Source organism: Scyliorhinus canicula, chromosome 6 (genome assembly GCF_902713615.1).
Source record: "Scyliorhinus canicula chromosome 6, sScyCan1.1, whole genome shotgun sequence".
Lineage (NCBI taxonomy): Eukaryota > Metazoa > Chordata > Chondrichthyes > Carcharhiniformes > Scyliorhinidae > Scyliorhinus > Scyliorhinus canicula.
The window spans coordinates 211,149,578-211,164,292 of record NC_052151.1 but is presented as its reverse complement, the minus strand read 5'-3'; the positions used below and the strand labels follow the sequence as shown (position 1 = coordinate 211,164,292).

The window sequence follows — 14,715 nt, the reverse complement described above, 5'->3', positions numbered from 1 at the left end:
GGTTGGGCTGCTTTCCCCTTCTGCTGCGTTTCTAGCACACATGTTCCCTGAACATATCGCTGGGCTGTCTCCTGCAATTCCTGCCAATCAGGGCCTTCTACCTCACCTAGTTGCTTCCCAAAAGTATCTTGGAAGCCATTCTGCACTGAAAGCAGAGATTGCAGTTCCGCAATCTGCTTTCTACACTTTGCATGGTCTACCGAGCTTTGCCTTTGCTCAATGGTGGCAGCGTGGAGTGCTCGTAAAGCTGCCTTCTGGTCGCTGCATTGCTTTTGCAAAGCCTCTACCTGCTTCTTGGTTTCCTCTTTAACCAGGACTGCACACTGCATATCCTGATAGGCCTTTTCATATTGTGTTTGGGAGCTGCTTAAGTGCGCCAGACGAGACTGGTGTGCCCTCTTGGCATCACCCACCTCTACATCTTTAGCTGCAAGCCTCCTTCTTAACTCTATATTCTCTCTTTCTACATCACTGACGTCCACTTTACTCATTCTATTCATTTCCTCTAAATCTGCGTGGAGCGTCCTGACGACCTCCTCTGTGCCCCGCAATTGTGCCAAACAGGACACGATTGCCATCGGCTTACGTGCTTTACTCAAACTCTTTTTATGTATCTCACACAGGTTCTCCCACCAAGTATGTCCTATACTCCCGGGACCTGTTTCCTCATTCGAACAGAATTCGTTCCAAAGGGGCCATCCTTTCCCTTTGAGGTATTTTCTGATCTCCAGTTCCCAAACGGGACACTGTCCTACTATGCTGCTGGTCGCTGCGACCACAAATTCCTGGGGGTGCATGAGGCGTTCCATTGCCTGCATGGCCATCTCTCCTATCTCAATGCTCTCTCTTAAATTTAGAACAAGGGATGCTAAGGCAGTGTTATAAAATACGGGTACGGCTTTCGCTAATTTCCTAAGTATAAACCCCGACAGTTTTTCGCAACAAAAATCTCTCGGTTTTACCTCATAACCCTGTTAGTTACGCATGCAAAAACACACTTCCGAATTATGAGGATGGATGTGAACTACTTGAACACTTGTGGTTTTCCCTTTCCCAATTGGATTTCTGATTCAAATTGCTGGGTTCTCTCGTAGTGGGGGGCCACTTCTAGTCGAGTCCCACCAGAGTCGCCACTAAATGTTGCTCGTTCTGGTGAGTGAACTTTACACTCAACTGGCTCTGTTTTATTCCTTAGCTCTAGAGTCGCCAGGTATCTTTATGATACCGCCACGGGGTTCAAGTTCAAGTTCAGATCAATGACTCAATACACCAGTTAGTAAGGTTCAATCAAACACATTTATTATTTACACAGTAAATCGATACTCATGCAACTAATACTAGCGGACTAAACTATTCCTACCACTATAAGCCAATACTTATCTTCGTTAATGGGAACCCACTGGATCAGGGAACAATGGCCTCTTGTTCTGTCCTGAGGCTGCAGGCTTCCCAGTTGATACGGGCTAAGGGGTCAGGAGTGTCTATTCTCGTAGCGTGCGTTGGTTGACACTTACTTGTCGGTGTAGTAATTGGCTGGGCCTCTCCTTCTCACGGTCAAGTTCTTAGAGAGCTGCTGCAAAGGTGTTCTGCTGGGAGAGCCGGCTAAGAGAGCGAGCTGGACTTGGGACCTGACTTTTATAGGTCCCAGGGGCTTCGCGCCTTTTTGGGCGGACCCGATCCTACTGTCAATCGATTGGGTCTCATCCCAATCGATTGGTACGAATCCCCCAATACTGAGGCTGTCCCTCGATCGCGGGGCAGTTCTTCCTAACTGGTTTGTTACCTTTTGATTCAGACCACGTTGGTGCCGGGAAGTCTGACCTGCCATAGAATGTCCCAATTGTAGCTAATCGTTCTATCCATTGTTCTCAGGGATGACTTCATTAATATGCAAACTGCTAGTTTCAGTGCTGTCTGCTTTCTTTGCAGGCAGAATACACAGGAAGATTCTGCAACCTGCTTGTCTCTTTATAATTGTCCAGTTTTCCCTGCAACCATTGTAAATCGCCATTTTGGGTCGGGAAGTGGCCAACTTCGGTGGCTGCACTCTGCCACAACAAACATCAGATGACACCCTTTATTCTATCTCTAAAAATAGAATCTGTATCTCTGTAGCTTCCCACTCATCTCTCACCAAACTAAATGTAACCTTCAATGTCTCGAAGTACCAGTGCAGGTCCCTGGGTAACAACAGTTGTCACATCACAAGTCACTGGTAAAAAGCAAGTACAAGCTGAAGAATTTGAGAAAGGAAGCCAAAGGAAGGCTGCCGCTCTGCTTGTGAGGAAAATGAGCAGGAGAGGCTGAATTACCAATGAAGGAAATTCAAAAGATATGTGGTGAATCACAGTCCGTGTAATTCACACTGTTATTATATATGATGTACTGTGTCTATGTAAGATCGGTATACGAGCAGTTACGCGGCTCTGCTCATAGGGGGAGATGAGGAGTTTGTACTGGGCTCCACCCTTGGCTCCGCCCATGGCTCCTCCCACTAACCGGAAGTATAAACCTTGGCAGTCGTGAGCCTGCCTGCCAGTTCATCTCGTCGCAGGCAGGCTCTGTTGTAAGACTATTAAAACCACTGTTCACTTCCAACCACGTGTCTTGTGAATTGATGGTCACATCAATTTAATAGTCTTAGGAAACTTGAAGAAAACGACTATGAAATCAGCCCTCAAACCTGATCGACTAGAACTCGACCCGCAGGCTGCAGAGGCGAAATAAATTTTTCAACACTGGCTCCGATATTTCAAGGCCTACCTGGCTGAATCAAGCACATCAGAAACTACAGAGGAGCAGAAACTCAGTCTACTGCACGCAAGGGTGAGCCACCGTATATCTACTCAACTTAACAGTATTATCTCGTATTAGATCGAATGTACGTGAGGCCCATCAACGAGGTCTACGCGCGCCACATTTTTACGACCCGCCGCTAGCGCCCCGCGGAGTCGTTGGATGAATTCCTGCGGGATTTAAAGACTTTAGCTCGGGACTGTAATTACCAAGCTGTATCAGCCAAAAAGCATATGGAGCTCGCCGTCAGAGATGTGTACGTGGCAGGGCTCAGGTCAAACTATGTGCGCCAGTGGTTACTTGAAAAAGGGGCCCAGAATTTAGAGGACACGGTAGAATTGGCGACCACAATGGAGGTCTCGTTCCGCAGCCTCACCTCGTTCCCCGCGGACCAAGCGACACCATCCTGGGCCCCGAACAGCGATTGGCCCAGGCCTGTGCCGCGCGGCCTCCCACCCACTACGCAGCCCCAGTGTGCCATTTTTGCGGACAGCTCCAGCACCCACGGCAGTACTGCCCGGCCCGCAACGCGACCTGCAGCAACTGCGGTCACAAAGGTCACTATGCCCGGGTCTGCCTGGTGAAGAAATCCTCCTCTCCAAACTCTCCCGCAGCCCAAAGTACTCGCTTCCAAAGCTCACAGGCCAGCAGGCCCCGAAATGCTGCAGCCTGTATGCTGACTCCGCCCCCACCCGACATGTGAGACTCATGGGGGTGGCCATCTTGGCAATCCTCCTCCATGCGGCCGGCCATGTGCGACTCATTGGGGCCACCATCTTGGCAATCCTCCTCCATGCGGCCAGCCACGTGCGACTCATGGGGGCGGCCATCTTGGGATCCATCCTCTTCAAACTGTGAAACTCACCTCGACGACTACGAACTCAGAGGGCAGTCATCACGGGGCCACTCCAGCACAGCTGATCGAGCTGCCGACTACCCGCAACTCAGCACGGTCACGTTGGACTAGTCGCGTCCAAAGCACCTCCGCAACTCAATGATGACCATTAAAATCAATGGGTACAGGACGCCCAGACAGACCAGACAGGGCCCACCTGGTCAAGGCCTCCCAGCCCTTTGAACGACTCGCTATCGATTTCAAAGGGCCACTTCCCTCGACCAATAGGAATGTCTACTTCCTGAACGTCATCAACGAGTTCTCTCGCTTTCACTTTGCTGTCCCGTGCCTCGATATGACCTCCCACACAGTCATTAGGGCCCTGCGCAGCATCTTCACCCTGAATGTAAAAATTCTCTCCTGGTCTTGTCCTGCATTATACCACTATAGTTTTCTGGTCATGTTTAATCACTTCAAAATTCGTAAAATATTTCCTGTTTGTTTACTTCTTCCCTGCAGGACTGCTATAAATTTATAACTTTCAGAAATTACTGCAATTTTTACACTTTCAAAAGCCCATTGCAGATGAATATTTTAATTTGCACTCTCAAAGTCAGCATAAGAAATCAACAATACTGGTGTTTAATCAAAATAATTGAAATCTGTTCTAAACTTGCAAACCCACAATCAATATAGGTGCTGTGGCTTAGATGGTTAAAGCGCCTGTCTTGTAAACAGGAGATCCTGAGTTCAAATCTCAGCAGTGCCTTTGGGTCAAAGCTTGGAGCCTGTGAACAAATGTTCCCAATTCAATAGTGAATGCACAACACGTTGGCAGAATATCTGTGGCACCGAACTTCTAGTTTGCTTTACCTTGATTTTTGTCAAACTTTATTCAACCTTCCATAGCTCCCATATTTCATGCAAATTCCATTTTCCTCACCTACTCCATTGCATGTACTCCTCGCTTCAGCTCTGAGTAAAGATCACACGGATTTTAAACATTAACACTGTGTCTGGCTCCAAAGATATCCTCTCATTTTCTGACCCTCAATCCTATCATTTTTAGACTCGCACGCAGAGTCGCAGCTTCCGCAGTATTTTCCTTTGGATGCATGACAGGATTTACCTGAGGAATTCCAGAAGGAACATTTTGGCTGTTTCTCAGCGATATCTGTGAGCAACGATTGAATGATTAAATGCTTTACTCTGATGAAGAGTGACCCAGCCTCGAAATATTAGCTCGGTTCTCTCTTCACAGATGCTGCCAGACCCACAGATACTTTCCATCATTTCCTGTTTTTTTTTCAGATTTCACATCCACAGTAATTTGCTTATATATTGAACGATTTATGTTGCTGCATGTTAGCAAGAACGAATCGGGCGGGATAAATGATGGGGCGTTTTCCATGAAGATGTGGTGCAGACACACATGTACACCCTGAAACTTTGCAATTTGCATAATTTTCTCCTTTACTAGATGGGTTTACTTGCGTTCACGCTCTGCCACAACAAACATCAGATGACACCCTTTATTCTTTCTCTAAAAATAAAATCTGTGTCTCTGTTGCTTCCCACTCATCTCTCACCAATCAAAATGTAATCATCAATGACTCGAAGTACCAGTGCACGTCCCTGGGTAACAACAGTTGTCACATCACAAGTCACTGGTAAAAAGCAAGTACAAGCTGAAGAATTTGAGAAAGGGAGCCAAAGGAAGGCTGCCGCTCTGCTTGTGAGGAAAATGAGCAGGAGAGGCTGAATTACCAATGAAGAAAATTCAAAAGGTACAATATGAGAGTTTGAAGTGAGCAATGAGGACTGTTTAAGAATGGGCCCTGGTAGCTCAGTCGGTGGAGCATCAGACTTTTAATCTGAGGGCCCAGGGTTCAAGTCCCTGTCAGGGCTTTCAGTTTGTCTCAAGGTGCTTGCTCCCCAATGAACAGGAGGAAAAAAGAATAGAAAATGCAGGATGATTTATGAAAAGTGGACGAATCGTGGCAATGTTGGGTTGGCCAAATTGCAACAGCCATCAAGAAGTTTTGCTAGATTTTCGGTTAATGTAAAAACTCGCTCCTGGTCTTGTCCTGCATTATGCCACTATAGTTTTCTGGTCATGTTTAATCACTTCAAAATTCGTAAAATATTTCCTGTTTGTTTACTTCTTCCCTGCAGGACTGCTATAAATTAATAACTTTCAGAAATTACTGCAATTTTTACACTTTCAAAAGCCCATTGCAGATGAATATTTTAATTTGCACTCTCAAAGTCAGCATAAGAAATCAACAATACTGGTGTTTAATCAAAATAATTGAAATCTGTTCTAAACTTGCAAGCCCACAATCAAGGTTGGTGCTGTGGCTTAGATGGTTAAAGCGCCTGTCTAGTAAACAGGAGATCCTGAGTTCAAATCTCAGCAGTGCCTTTGGGTCAAAGCTTGGAGCCTGTGAAGAAATGTTCCCAATTCAATGGTGAATGCAGAACACGTTGGCAGAATATCTGTGGCACCGAACTTCTAGTTTGCTTTACCTTGATTTTTGTCAAACTTTATTCAACCTTCCATAGCTCCCATATTTCATGCAAATTCCATTTTCCTCACCTACTCCATTGCATATACTCCTCGCTTCAGCTCTGAGTAAAGATCACACGGATTTTAAACATTAACACTGTGTCTGGCTCCAAAGATATCCTCTCATTTTCTGAGCCTCAATCCTATCATTTTTAGACTCGCACGCAGAGTCGCAGCTTCCGCAGTATTTTCCTTTGGATGCATGACAGGATTTACCTGAGGAATTCCAGAAGGAACATTTTGGCTGTTTCTCAGCGATATCTGTGAGCAACGATTGAATGATTAAATGCTTTACTCTGATGAAGAGTGACCCAGCCTCGAAATATTAGCTCGGTTCTCTCTTCACAGATGCTGCCAGACCCACTGATACTTTCCATCATTTCCTGTTTTTTTTTCAGATTTCACATCCACAGTAATTTGCTTTTATATTGAACGATTTATGTTGCTGCATGTTAGCAAGAACCAATCGGGCGGGATAAATGATGGGGCGTTTTCCATGAAGATGTGGTGCAGACACACTTTTACACCCTGAAACTTTGCAATTTGCATAATTTGCTCCTTTACTAGATGGGTTTACTTGCGTTCACGCTCTGCCACAACAAACATCAGATGACACCCTTTATTCTTTCTCTAAAAATAAAATCTGTGTCTCTGTTGCTTCCCACTCATCTCTCACCAATCAAAATGTAATCTTCAATGTCTCGAAGTACCAGTGCACGTCCCTGGGTAACAACAGTTGTCACATCACAAGTCACTGGTAAAAAGCAAGTACAAGCTGAAGAATTTGAGAAAGAGAGCCAAAGGAAGGCTGCCGCTCTGCTTGTGAGGAAAATGAGCAGGAGAGGCTGAATTACCAATGAAGAAAATTCAAAAGGTACAATATGAGAGTTTGAAGTGAGCAATGAGGACTGTTTAAGAATGGGCCCTGGTAGCTCAGTCGGTAGAGCATCAGACTTTTAATCTGAGGGCCCAGGGTTCAAGTCCCTGTCAGGGCTTTCAATTTGTCTCAAGGCGCTTGCTCCCCAATGAACAGTAGGAAAAAAGAATAGAAAATGCAGGATGATTTATGAAAAGTGGAAGAATCGTGACAATGTTGGGTTTGCCAAATTGCAACAGCCATCAAGAAGTTTTGCTAGATTTTCGGTTAATGTAAAAACTCGCTCCTGGTCTTGTCCTGCATTATACCACTATAGTTTTCTGGTCATGTTTAATCACTTCAAAATTCGTAAAATATTTCCTGTTTGTTTACTTCTTCCCTGCAGGACTGCTATAAATTAATAACTTTCAGGAATTACTGCAATTTTTACATTCAAAAGCCCATTGCAGATGAATATTTTAATTTGCACTCTCAAAGTCAGCATAAGAAATCAACAATACTGGTGTTTAATCAAAATAATTGAAATCTGTTCTAAACTTGCAAGCCCACAATCAAGGTTGGTGCTGTGGCTTAGATGGTTAAAGCGCCTGTCTTGTAAACAGGAGATCCTGAGTTCAAATCTCAGCAGTGCCTTTGGGTCAAAGCTTGGACCCTGTGAAGAAATGTTCCCAATTCAATGGTGAATGCAGAACACGTTGGCAGAATATCTGTGGCACTGAACTTCTAGTTTGCTTTACCTTGATTTTTGTCAAACTTTATTCAACCTTCCATAGCTCCCATATTTCATGCAAATTCCATTTTCCTCACCTACTCCATTGCATGTACTCCTCGCTTCAGCTCTGAGTAAAGATCACACGGATTTTAAACATTAACACTGTGTCTGGCTCCAAAGATATCCTCTCATTTTCTGACCCTCAATCCTATCATTTTTAGACTCGCACGCAGAGTCGCAGCTTCCGCAGTATTTTCCTTTGGATGCATGACAGGATTTACCTGAGGAATTCCAGAAGGAACATTTTGGCTGTTTCTCAGCGATATCTGTGAGCAACGATTGAATGATTAAATGCTTTACTCTGATGAAGAGTGACCCAGCCTCGAAATATTAGCTCGGTTCTCTCTTCACAGATGCTGCCAGACCCACTGATACTTTCCATCATTTCCTGTTTTTTTTTCAGATTTCACATCCACAGTAATTTGCTTTATATTGAACGATTTATGTTGCTGCATGTTAGCAAGAACGAATCGGGCGGGATAAATGATGGGGCGTTTTCCATGAAGATGTGGTGCAGACACACTTTTACACCCTGAAACTTTGCAATTTGCATAATTTTCTCCTTTACTAGATGGGTTTACTTGCGTTCACGCTCTGCCACAACAAACATCAGATGACACCCTTTATTCTTTCTCTAAAATAAAATCTGTGTCTCTGTTGCTTCCCACTCATCTCTCACCAATCAAAATGTAATCTTCAATGTCTCGAAGTACCAGTGCACGTCCCTGGGTAACAACAGTTGTCACATCACAAGTCACTGGTAAAAAGCAAGTACAAGCTGAAGAATTTGAGAAAGGGAGCCAAAGGAAGGCTGCCGCTCTGCTTGTGAGGAAAATGAGCAGGAGAGGCTGAATTACCAATGAAGAAAATTCAAAAGGTACAATATGAGAGTTTGAAGTGAGCAATGAGGACTGTTTAAGAATGGGCCCTGGTAGCTCAGTCGGTAGAGCATCAGACTTTTAATCTGAGGGCCCAGGGTTCAAGTCCCTGTCAGGGCTTTCAATTTGTCTCAAGGCGCTTGCTCCCCAATGAACAGTAGGAAAAAAGAATAGAAAATGCAGGATGATTTATGAAAAGTGGAAGAATCGTGACAATGTTGGGTTTGCCAAATTGCAACAGCCATCAAGAAGTTTTGCTAGATTTTCGGTTAATGTAAAAACTCGCTCCTGGTCTTGTCCTGCATTATGCCACTATAGTTTTCTGGTCATGTTTAATCACTTCAAAATTCGTAAAATATTTCCTGTTTGTTTACTTCTTCCCTGCAGGACTGCTATAAATTAATAACTTTCAGAAATTACTGCAATTTTTACACTTTCAAAAGCCCATTGCAGATGAATATTTTAATTTGCACTCTCAAAGTCAGCATAAGAAATCAACAATACTGGTGTTTAATCAAAATAATTGAAATCTGTTCTAAACTTGCAAGCCCACAATCAAGGTTGGTGCTGTGGCTTAGATGGTTAAAGCGCCTGTCTAGTAAACAGGAGATCCTGAGTTCAAATCTCAGCAGTGCCTTTGGGTCAAAGCTTGGAGCCTGTGAAGAAATGTTCCCAATTCAATGGTGAATGCAGAACACGTTGGCAGAATATCTGTGGCACCGAACTTCTAGTTTGCTTTACCTTGATTTTTGTCAAACTTTATTCAACCTTCCATAGCTCCCATATTTCATGCAAATTCCATTTTCCTCACCTACTCCATTGCATGTACTCCTCGCTTCAGCTCTGAGTAAAGATCACACGGATTTTAAACATTAACACTGTGTCTGGCTCCAAAGATATCCTCTCATTTTCTGAGCCTCAATCCTATCATTTTTAGACTCGCACGCAGAGTCGCAGCTTCCGCAGTATTTTCCTTTGGATGCATGACAGGATTTACCTGAGGAATTCCAGAAGGAACATTTTGGCTGTTTCTCAGCGATATCTGTGAGCAACGATTGAATGATTAAATGCTTTACTCTGATGAAGAGTGACCCAGCCTCGAAATATTAGCTTGGTTCTCTCTTCACAGATGCTGCCAGACCCACTGATACTTTCCATCATTTCCTGTTTTTTTTTCAGATTTCACATCCACAGTAATTTGCTTTTATATTGAACGATTTATGTTGCTGCATGTTAGCAAGAACGAATCGGGCGGGATAAATGATGGGGCGTTTTCCATGAAGATGTGGTGCAGACACACTTTTACACCCTGAAACTTTGCAATTTGCATAATTTGCTCCTTTACTAGATGGGTTTACTTGCGTTCACGCTCTGCCACAACAAACATCAGATGACACCCTTTATTCTTTCTCTAAAAATAAAATCTGTGTCTCTGTTGCTTCCCACTCATCTCTCACCAATCAAAATGTAATCTTCAATGTCTCGAAGTACCAGTGCACGTCCCTGGGTAACAACAGTTGTCACATCACAAGTCACTGGTAAAAAGCAAGTACAAGCTGAAGAATTTGAGAAAGGGAGCCAAAGGAAGGCTGCCGCTCTGCTTGTGAGGAAAATGAGCAGGAGAGGCTGAATTACCAATGAAGAAAATTCAAAAGGTACAATATGAGAGTTTGAAGTGAGCAATGAGGACTGTTTAAGAATGGGCCCTGGTAGCTCAGTCGGTAGAGCATCAGACTTTTAATCTGAGGGCCCAGGGTTCAAGTCCCTGTCAGGGCTTTCAATTTGTCTCAAGGCGCTTGCTCCCCAATGAACAGTAGGAAAAAAGAATAGAAAATGCAGGATGATTTATGAAAAGTGGAAGAATCGTGACAATGTTGGGTTTGCCAAATTGCAACAGACATCAAGAAGTTTTGCTAGATTTTCGGTTAATGTAAAAACTCGCTCCTAGTCTTGTCCTGCATTATACCACTATAGTTTTCTGGTCATGTTTAATCACTTCAAAATTCGTAAAATATTTCCTGTTTGTTTACTTCTTCCCTGCAGGACTGCTATAAATTAATAACTTTCAGAAATTACTGCAATTTTTACATTCAAAAGCCCATTGCAGATGAATATTTTAATTTGCACTCTCAAAGTCAGCATAAGAAATCAACAATACTGGTGTTTAATCAAAATAATTGAAATCTGTTCTAAACTTGCAAGCCCACAATCAAGGTTGGTGCTGTGGCTTAGATGGTTAAAGCGCCTGTCTTGTAAACAGGAGATCCTGAGTTCAAATCTCAGCAGTGCCTTTGGGTCAAAGCTTGGACCCTGTGAAGAATTGTTCCCAATTCAATGGTGAATGCAGAACACTGTTGGCAGAATATCTGTGGCAACTGAACTTCTAGTTTGCTTTACCTTGATTTTTGTCAAACTTTATTCAACCTTCCATAGCTCCCATATTTCATGCAAATTCCATTTTCCTCACCTACTCCATTGCATGTACTCCTCGCTTCAGCTCTGAGTAAAGATCACACGGATTTTAAACATTAACACTGTGTCTGGCTCCAAAGATATCCTCTCATTTTCTGACCCTCAATCCTATCATTTTTAGACTCGCACGCAGAGTCGCAGCTTCCGCAGTATTTTCCTTTGGATGCATGACAGGATTTACCTGAGGAATTCCAGAAGGAACATTTTGGCTGTTTCTCAGCGATATCTGTGAGCAACGATTGAATGATTAAATGCTTTACTCTGATGAAGAGTGACCCAGCCTCGAAATATTAGCTCGGTTCTCTCTTCACAGATGCTGCCAGGCCCACTGATACTTTCCATCATTTCCTGTTTTTTTTTCAGATTTCACATCCACAGTAATTTGCTTTTATATTGAACGATTTATGTTGCTGCATGTTAGCAAGAACGAATCGGGCGGGATAAATGATGGGGCGTTTTCCATGAAGATGTGGTGCAGACACACTTTTACACCCTGAAACTTTGCAATTTGCATAATTTGCTCCTTTACTAGATGGGTTTACTTGCGTTCACGCTCTGCCACAACAAACATCAGATGACACCCTTTATTCTTTCTCTAAAAATAAAATCTGTGTCTCTGTTGCTTCCCACTCATCTCTCACCAATCAAAATGTAATCTTCAATGTCTCGAAGTACCAGTGCACGTCCCTGGGTAACAACAGTTGTCACATCACAAGTCACTGGTAAAAAGCAAGTACAAGCTGAAGAATTTGAGAAAGGGAGCCAAAGGAAGGCTGCCGCTCTGCTTGTGAGGAAAATGAGCAGGAGAGGCTGAATTACCAATGAAGAAAATTCAAAAGGTACAATATGAGAGTTTGAAGTGAGCAATGAGGACTGTTTAAGAATGGGCCCTGGTAGCTCAGTCGGTAGAGCATCAGACTTTTAATCTGAGGGCCCAGGGTTCAAGTCCCTGTCAGGGCTTTCAATTTGTCTCAAGGCGCTTGCTCCCCAATGAACAGTAGGAAAAAAGAATAGAAAATGCAGGATGATTTATGAAAAGTGGAAGAATCGTGACAATGTTGTGTTTGCCAAATTGCAACAGACATCAAGAAGTTTTGCTAGATTTTCGGTTAATGTAAAAACTCGCTCCTGGTCTTGTCCTGCATTATACCACTATAGTTTTCTGGTCATGTTTAATCACTTCAAAATTCGTAAAATATTTCCTGTTTGTTTACTTCTTCCCTGCAGGACTGCTATAAATTAATAACTTTCAGAAATTACTGCAATTTTTACATTCAAAAGCCCATTGCAGATGAATATTTTAATTTGCACTCTCAAAGTCAGCATAAGAAATCAACAATACTGGTGTTTAATCAAAATAATTGAAATCTGTTCTAAACTTGCAAGCCCACAATCAAGGTTGGTGCTGTGGCTTAGATGGTTAAAGCGCCTGTCTAGTAAACAGGAGATCCTGAGTTCAAATCTCAGCAGTGCCTTTGGGTCAAAGCTTGGAGCCTGTGAAGAAATGTTCCCAATTCAATGGTGAATGCAGAACACGTTGGCAGAATATCTGTGGCACCGAACTTCTAGTTTGCTTTACCTTGATTTTTGTCAAACTTTATTCAACCTTCCATAGCTCCCATATTTCATGCAAATTCCATTTTCCTCACCTACTCCATTGCATGTACTCCTCGCTTCAGCTCTGAGTAAAGATCACACGGATTTTAAACATTAACACTGTGTCTGGCTCCAAAGATATCCTCTCATTTTCTGAGCCTCAATCCTATCATTTTTAGACTCGCACGCAGAGTCGCAGCTTCCGCAGTATTTTCCTTTGGATGCATGACAGGATTTACCTGAGGAATTCCAGAAGGAACATTTTGGCTGTTTCTCAGCGATATCTGTGAGCAACGATTGAATGATTAAATGCTTTACTCTGATGAAGAGTGACCCAGCCTCGAAATATTAGCTCGGTTCTCTCTTCACAGATGCTGCCAGACCCACTGATACTTTCCATCATTTCCTGTTTTTTTTTCAGATTTCACATCCACAGTAATTTGCTTTTATATTGAACGATTTATGTTGCTGCATGTTAGCAAGAACGAATCGGGCGGGATAAATGATGGGGCGTTTTCCATGAAGATGTGGTGCAGACACACTTTTACACCCTGAAACTTTGCAATTTGCATAATTTACTCCTTTACTAGATGGGTTTACTTGCGTTCACGCTCTGCCACAACAAACATCAGATGACACCCTTTATTCTTTCTCTAAAAATAAAATCTGTGTCTCTGTTGCTTCCCACTCATCTCTCACCAATCAAAATGTAATCTTCAATGTCTCGAAGTACCAGTGCAGGTCCCTGGGTAACAACAGTTGTCACATCACAAGTCACTGGTAAAAAGCAAGTACAAGCTGAAGAATTTGAGAAAGGGAGCCAAAGGAAGGCTGCCGCTCTGCTTGTGAGGAAAATGAGCAGGAGAGGCTGAATTACCAATGAAGAAAATTCAAAAGGTACAATATGAGAGTTTGAAGTGAGCAATGAGGACTGTTTAAGAATGGGCCCTGGTAGCTCAGTCGGTAGAGCATCAGACTTTTAATCTGAGGGCCCAGGGTTCAAGTCCCTGTCAGGGCTTTCAATTTGTCTCAAGGCGCTTGCTCCCCAATGAACAGTAGGAAAAAAGAATAGAAAATGCAGGATGATTTATGAAAAGTGGAAGAATCGTGACAATGTTGGGTTTGCCAAATTGCAACAGCCATCAAGAAGTTTTGCTAGATTTTCGGTTAATGTAAAAACTCGCTCCTGGTCTTGTCCTGCATTATGCCACTATAGTTTTCTGGTCATGTTTAATCACTTCAAAATTCGTAAAATATTTCCTGTTTGTTTACTTCTTCCTTGCAGGACTGCTATAAATTAATAACTTTCAGAAATTACTGCAATTTTTACACTTCAAAAGCCCATTGCAGATGAATATTTTAATTTGCACTCTCAAAGTCAGCATAAGAAATCAACAATACTGGTGTTTAATCAAAATAATTGAAATCTGTTCTAAACTTGCAAGCCCACAATCAAGGTTGGTGCTGTGGCTTAGATGGTTAAAGTGCCTGTCTAGTAAACAGGAGATCCTGAGTTCAAATCTCAGCAGTGCCTTTGGGTCAAAGCTTGGACCCTGTGAAGAAATGTTCCCAATTCAATGGTGAATGCAGAACACGTTGGCAGAATATCTGTGGCACCGAACTTCTAGTTTGCTTTACCTTGATTTTTGTCAAACTTTATTCAACCTTCCATAGCTCCCATATTTCATGCAAATTCCATTTTCCTCACCTACTCCATTGCATGTACTCCTCGCTTCAGCTCTGAGTAAAGATCACACGGATTTTAAACATTAACACTGTGTCTGGCTCCAAAGATATCCTCTCATTTTCTGAGCCTCAATCCTATCATTTTTAGACTCGCACGCAGAGTCGCAGCTTCCGCAGTATTTTCCTTTGGATGCATGACAGGATTTACCTGAGGAATTCCGTAAGGAACATTTG

The 14,715-nt window shown here is 42.9% G+C and overlaps 13 non-coding genes across 13 annotated transcripts; all 13 read left to right on the top strand.

Moving 5' to 3' along the window:
* The first annotated feature begins 4,326 nt into the window (after positions 1-4,326).
* Positions 4,327-4,400, top strand: trnat-ugu. Its single transcript has one exon. It is a non-coding gene; the product is annotated as a tRNA-Thr (tRNA).
* Positions 4,401-5,466: 1,066 nt separating this feature from the next.
* Positions 5,467-5,539, top strand: trnak-uuu. The gene has a single exon. It is a non-coding gene; the product is annotated as a tRNA-Lys (tRNA).
* A 443-nt stretch (positions 5,540-5,982) lies between these two features.
* trnat-agu lies at positions 5,983-6,056 on the top strand. The gene has a single exon. It is a non-coding gene; the product is annotated as a tRNA-Thr (tRNA).
* Positions 6,057-7,122: 1,066 nt separating this feature from the next.
* On the top strand, positions 7,123-7,195 carry trnak-uuu. Its single transcript has one exon. It is a non-coding gene; the product is annotated as a tRNA-Lys (tRNA).
* Positions 7,196-7,636: 441 nt separating this feature from the next.
* trnat-ugu lies at positions 7,637-7,710 on the top strand. The gene has a single exon. It is a non-coding gene; the product is annotated as a tRNA-Thr (tRNA).
* A 1,064-nt stretch (positions 7,711-8,774) lies between these two features.
* On the top strand, positions 8,775-8,847 carry trnak-uuu. Its single transcript has one exon. It is a non-coding gene; the product is annotated as a tRNA-Lys (tRNA).
* A 443-nt stretch (positions 8,848-9,290) lies between these two features.
* trnat-agu lies at positions 9,291-9,364 on the top strand. The gene has a single exon. It is a non-coding gene; the product is annotated as a tRNA-Thr (tRNA).
* Positions 9,365-10,430: 1,066 nt separating this feature from the next.
* trnak-uuu lies at positions 10,431-10,503 on the top strand. The gene has a single exon. It is a non-coding gene; the product is annotated as a tRNA-Lys (tRNA).
* Positions 10,504-10,944: 441 nt separating this feature from the next.
* trnat-ugu lies at positions 10,945-11,018 on the top strand. Its single transcript has one exon. It is a non-coding gene; the product is annotated as a tRNA-Thr (tRNA).
* A 1,068-nt stretch (positions 11,019-12,086) lies between these two features.
* On the top strand, positions 12,087-12,159 carry trnak-uuu. The gene has a single exon. It is a non-coding gene; the product is annotated as a tRNA-Lys (tRNA).
* A 441-nt stretch (positions 12,160-12,600) lies between these two features.
* Positions 12,601-12,674, top strand: trnat-agu. The gene has a single exon. It is a non-coding gene; the product is annotated as a tRNA-Thr (tRNA).
* A 1,066-nt stretch (positions 12,675-13,740) lies between these two features.
* trnak-uuu lies at positions 13,741-13,813 on the top strand. The gene has a single exon. It is a non-coding gene; the product is annotated as a tRNA-Lys (tRNA).
* Positions 13,814-14,255: 442 nt separating this feature from the next.
* On the top strand, positions 14,256-14,329 carry trnat-agu. Its single transcript has one exon. It is a non-coding gene; the product is annotated as a tRNA-Thr (tRNA).
* Positions 14,330-14,715: the final 386 nt, after the last annotated feature.